Genomic DNA, 6,440 nt, shown 5'->3' on the forward strand with positions numbered 1-6,440 from the left:
TTCTTAGAAAGAGGTTCTTCTAGACCTCCACCTCTCTTGTAAGACCAGCAGAATCTCCCATAGTGTATCTTCTCTGGGACTGGTTGTTCTGCATGGGGAACATGCCTTAGAGCTCCTAGTCTGCAGCACCCACAATGCCCAAAGCAGGTACTGGCAGCTTTCTTAGCAGCAAAGGTTTTTGAAGCGTGGAGAACAGAACCTTTCTACGTTATTTTTCACATTGATGAGTGTTTTATAATTGCTTTACTCAGCAAGCCTGGGAAATACGTAAGTAGTCATCAGTTTTACAGATGTGAGAATTAAGGTTCAGAAAGGCTAAATGACTTGCTTTAGATAGTCACAAAATTGTGTCATTAGAGAGTTAAATGAGAACTCCCTTTTCTATTAAAATTACATACTTCTTGGGGTAAAGATAAATGATACAGTAATGCAGGAAGTACACATGTTGACCTAATAAGGGAGCAGAGTTGAAGCCTAGAGAAAGAGGTGAAAGAAGAGTGGACCAGCACAGGGAGATCCAACAGAAGTCAAAGGTCATAGGAACAAATAATTGCGTGGCTCTAACAGCTTAAAAATGCTTATTGTATGTGTTCGTGGTGAGTGTAGTGGTTCTTGATTTGATCCACGTGTTTGCCCAATGGCTCAGCTTCATTCTTTTTTTTTTTTTCTTTTTCTTTTTTTTTTTTGAGACGGAGTCTCGCTCTGTCGCCCAGGCTGGAGTGCAGTGGCGCAATTTCGGCTCACTGCAAGCTTCGCCTCCCGGGTTCACGCCATTCTCCTGCCTCAGCCTCCCGAGTAGCTGGGACTATAGGTGCCTGCCACCACGCCCGGCTAATTTTTTGTAGTTTTAGTAGAGATGGGGTTTTTCCGTGTTAGCCAAGATGGTCTTGATCTCCTGACCTCATGATCCGCCCACCTCAGCCTCCCAAAGTGCTGAGACTACAGGCGTGAGCCACCGTGCCCGGCTTGGGCTGGCTTTTTTGGCTTGGAACGACTCCTGTAGTACCTTCCTCTCCTAGTCAGGGTCATGTTTCAATTCTTCACAATGAGAATCTTCATTCACTTAAACCCCAACCTCCTCACCACCACAATGGCATGCCTTGCCCTAGAATTCGTCTCAACAACCAGAACAATCCATAGGACACAATAACTAACAGGAATCCATTTCTCAAATCTGAATAATCTTATCTAGAATAGCAATTATAGAATTTTCTATTCACTCTAGATTACAAGTGAATCCAGAGTGGCCTTTGATGACCCAGTTCCCAAAATTTTCAAGGTCCCTCTGCCAGGGTCAAGTGGAGACATGACTCCTCATTCTCTTTCTGAATATACTTAGATCTTCTCATCTTGACGCCGGTGCCCTGTAGGTAAAACACACACCCACGTACTTCCGAAAGACAAATAGTTCTTAAAGATCATACTGTCTAAACTAAATCACATTAAATGGAAAAATCTTCCTAACAGCTCTGACAATCTACAAAGACTTATCCTAAAATAAACCCTGAAAGTAGACCTTTACATGATTACCTAATGCCATTCTTCTTTTCCTTTCTTCAATCTCCACCTTCCAAACTATGGCCTAAGGGTTTGCTAGTGATAAAGACACTGCCCATCACAAGTCCTGCTCAAACAGAAAACCCATTCACCCCTGATCTTTACCCTTAACTACACAAAAATACTGGCAGACACTTTGAATGTACAGGTTTAGACTTAGGCCAACTTGAACTTTTAGGTAGGGATTTCTATTGCACCATTTGTCTCTGTAAGTGGAATCAGGTCTGTGAAACATTTTCTTACCGCTGCCCTTCCCACCAGCTAGCAAAAGCTCCTAGCAATGACATTTAGGAATTGTTCTGTTTTTATTTTTATTTTCCTATTTCTTTACATAATGTGTAATCTAAGCTTGACCTATTATAAAGAATAAATGTGAAAAGGACAAATGAAATGATTAATAGTCTACAGGTGAGCATTGTTTATTATATTCTAGTTTTCATTTTTCCTATGCCATTTTTAAATAAAATTGGGATTCTATTGGATAGAGCATTACAAGACTGCTTCTTGTGGAAAGAATGTTCCTGAATGCCTTTCACAACACCTAGATGCCAGATGCTAGCTTTCACAATACTCCCTCCTTATCCAGTTTCCCTTTCTGTGTTTTAGTTACCCAGTGCAGAAATATTACATACAATATTTTCAGAGAGAAAAACTACATTCACCTAACTTTTATTATGGTATATTATTATTCTATTTTCATTATTAATTTATTACTGTTAATTTCTTACTATGTCTACTTTATAAATTAAACTTTCCCATAGGTATGTATGTATGCATAGGAAAAAGCGTAGCATACATAGGGTTCAGTACTATCTGCAGTTTTGTGCATGCACTGGAGGTCTTGAAACATCTCTCAAGGATCAAGGGAGTCTACTTTATCTGAATTCTGATATAATTCACATTCCATAAGATTTATCTTTTTAAAATGTAAAATTTAGTGGTTTTTAGCATATTCCCAAAGTTATGCAACCATCACTATTATCTGATTCCAGAACAGTTTCATGATCCAAAAAGAAACTCCATATCCCTAATAGCAGTCACTCTCCACCCCTCTACCGTAAGCCCCTGGCAAACACTAAGCTACTTTCAATCTCTAGGGATTTGCCTACTTTAAATATATTATACAAATGAAATCACACAACGTGCGGCCTTTTATGACTGGCTTCTTTCACTTACCATAATGTTTTCAAAGCTCAGCCATTTATAAGTACTTCATTCCTTTTTATGACTGAGTGATATTCCACTGTATGAATATATCAGTTGTGTTTATCCATTCATCAGTTGATGAACATTTTTATTGTTTCCAATTTGGGGCTGTTATGAATAATACTGCTATAAACATTTGTGTACCAGTTTCTGGATGAACATATGTTTCATTTCTCTTGGGTGTTTACCTAGGAGTAGAATTACTGGATCATATTGTAACTCTATGTTTAACCATTTAAGGAATTCTCAAACTATTTTCCAAAGCAGCTGCACCACTTTAAAGTCGCACCAGCAGTGTATGAGGGTTCCAATTTCTCCACATTCTTACCAAGGCTTCTTAGTATCTTTCTTTTTTATTATAGCTATCAAATAGCATTTACCAAGTGGTATGTCATTAAGGGGTTGATTTACATTTCTCTGATGGGCTAATGATGAGCATCTTCACACTTTATTGGCCATTTACATATCTTCTGTGGGGAAGTATCCATTCAGATGTTGTGCTTATTTTTAAATTGGGCTATCTGTCTTTTTGTTGAATTGTAAGAGTTCTTTATATATTCTGGACACTAGACTCTTATCACACATACGATTTACAAATATTTTTTTCCATTCTGTATGTTGTCTTCTTACTTTCTTTTTTTAAACTTTTATTATTATTATTATTATTATTATTATTTTAGAGACAGATTCTTGCTCTGTCACCCAGATTGGAGTACAGTGGTGCCGTCATAGCTCATTGCATCCTTGAATTCCTGGGCTCAAGCAATCCTGCCTCAGCCTCCTGAGTAGCTAGGATGACAGGTGTGCCACCATGCTTGGTTAGTTTTTTTTATTTTCTTGTAGAGACAGAGTCTCACTGTATTGCCCAGGCTGGACTTGAACTCCTGGACTTAAGCTATCTTCCTGCCTCCATCTCCCAAAGCACTGGAATTACAGCTGTGAGTCACCACACCCGACCTCACTTTCTTAATAATGTCCTTTGAAGCACAAGAGTTTTTATTTTGATTAAGTTCAACTTGCCTTTTGGAGGTAAGGGGCAGGGTTGTTCATGCTTATGGTATTGCATCTAAGAAACCATTGCTTAATCAAAGGTCACAAAGATTTATACCTATGTTTTCTTTTCTTTTCTTTTCTTTTGACAAGGTCTTGCTATTTTGCTCAGATTGGAGTACAGTAGCTGTTCACAAATGCAAGCATCAAAGTGTCCTGCAGCCTAAAACTTCTGGCCTTAAGTGATCCTCCTGCCTCATCTCCTGAGTAGCTGGGACTACAGGCATACACCACCACTTTGGCTTTACATCTATGTTTCTAAAGAGTTTTAGCTTTTACATTTAGATCTTTAATTTATTTTTAGTTAATTGTTTTATCTGGTGTGAGGTTAGGAATCCAACTTTATTCTTTTGTGCATGAATTTCTAGTTGCACCAGCACCATTTATTGAAAAGACTTATCTTTCCCCCATTGAATTATCTTGACACTCTAGTCAAAAATCAATGCATCATAAATGTGAGTTTATTTCTGAATCTTCAGTTATGTACCAATGATCTATATGTTTACCCTAATGCCAGTTCTACACAGCTTTTCCTTCGAGAGAGAGAGAGAGAGAGAGTGCTGAGAATTTGAAAGATGTTCCTCTGAATTTGTACATCAATTTGGAGATATTATCATAACAATATTAAGTTTTTCTGTCTAGGAACAGGGATATCTTTCTGTTTATTTAGATTTTTAAAGTTTTCTTTTTTTTCAGGATGTTCTGTAGTTTTCAGTATGTAACTCGCAGTTTTTTGTTAACTTTGTTTCTGAGTATTTCCATATCATTTCATTTTGTCCATTGCCAGTGCAAAAAAATACAGTTGATTTTTGTATATTGATCTTCTATCTACAACATTGCTTGTTTGTAAATACTAATATTAATACTAATAGCTTTTTTTGTGGATCCTGTAGGATTTTCTATATACAAGATCATCTGCAATTAGAAATGGATTTACTTCTTTTTTCTAATCTGAATGCCTTCTTTTCCTTCTTTTTCTTGCTTTACTGCTCTGGATAGAACCTAAAGTACCATGTTGAATAGAACTGGCAAAAACAGATATCTTTATCTTCTTCTTGATCTTAGGAAGAAAGCTTTTAGTCTTTCATCATTACATATAATGTCAGCTTTGGATATTTTGTAGAAGTCCTTTGTAAGATTGAAGAAGTTCCCATCTATTCCTAATTTTTATTATGAAATGTGTGGTATTTTATTAAATGCTTTTATGTATTATTGTCATTATTATCTGACTTTTTCTATTAATATGGTATATTATAGTAATTGCTTTTCACAGGTTGAACCAAACTTGCACCCCTAGGATAAAACCTACTTAGTCATGTTGTATCATCTTTTAAAATGTGCTGAGTTTTGTTTCTTAGTATATCATTGAGGATGTTTGTATCTGTATACATAAAAGATACGTTTATCTTTTTTTCCTTGTGATGTCTTTGCCTAGTTTTGGTATCAGGATAGTATCAGCCTCATAGAATGAATTGGGAAGTGTTCCCTTCTCGTCTACTTTTTGAAAGAGTTTGTGAAGGATTTGTGTTAATTCTTTAAACATCTGGTAGAATTTACCAGTGAAGCCATTTGGCCCTGAGATGTTTTGGGAGGAAATTTTTATTACTAATTCAGTCTCTTTGCTTGTTATAAGTCTATTTAGATTTTCTATTTCTCTTTGGGTCAATTTTGGTAAGTGTGTCTTTCTATGAATTTGTTGATTTCATCTAGGTTGTCTAATTTGTTGGCATAAGAGTGTTCAATGTATTCTGTTATAATCCCTTTATACTTATGTAAAGTCAACATTAATGTCCCCCTTTTCATTCCTGATTTTAGTAATTTGAATATTGTCTCTTTTTTCCTTGCCATAGACTTGGCATTGTTTTTCAACAAATACAGAACAATTTGTTCTCCCAGAACTTCACCTCATTCCAATTTCTCTTGGTCTGACTGAGAAGAATTATTGTGGAAGGGGTTGAATATGATTTGTTCATTGACTTGTAAAGTGATTTCTTCCACTCCTTTTGGTGCTTCTGCCAAGTGAAGATTTTTAATATTTTCTAATAAAAAGAGACATGGCTAACAATAAGAATGCAATAAACAAAGGCAGCTTTGTGAAAAATATCTTTTTATTATGATTTGCAAGAAAATTTAGGCATAATATTTATGAATATAGTGTTCTATTTATTTTGAATTCTCATTAAAAGATATCAAATTGGCTGGGCGCAGTGGCTCATGCCTGTAATCCCAGCACTTTGGGAGGCTGAGGCAGGCGGATCACCTGAGGTCAGGAGTTTGAGACCAGCCTGACCAACGTGGTGAAACCCCATCTCTACTAAGAATAAAAAATTAGCAAGGTGTCGGGGCATGCACCTGTAATCCCAGCTACTTGGGGGGCTGAGGCAGGAGAATTGCTTGAACTCAGGAGGCGGAGATTGCAGTGAGCTGAGATCACGCCACTGCACTCCAGCCTGGGTGACAGAGTGAGACTGTCTCAAAAAAGGAAAAAAAAAAAATCAAATTATTTATGTATTAAAATGTTAATAATCTATTAAGTTGTGGCCGGGCGCGGTGGCTCAAGCCTGTAATCCCAGCACTTTGGGAGGCCGAGACGGGCAGATCACGAGGTCAGGAGATCGAGACCATTC

General features: G+C 37.0%; 1 pseudogene; it reads left to right on the plus strand.

Moving 5' to 3' along the window:
* The first annotated feature begins 134 nt into the window (after positions 1-134).
* The window catches only part of LOC105511029, an 86,831-nt pseudogene continuing 80,525 nt past the window's right edge, over positions 135-6,440 (plus strand).

The sequence above is a fragment of the Colobus angolensis genome, unplaced genomic scaffold, assembly GCF_000951035.1.
Source record: "Colobus angolensis palliatus isolate OR3802 unplaced genomic scaffold, Cang.pa_1.0 Scaffold197, whole genome shotgun sequence".
Taxonomy (NCBI): Eukaryota; Metazoa; Chordata; class Mammalia; order Primates; family Cercopithecidae; genus Colobus; species Colobus angolensis.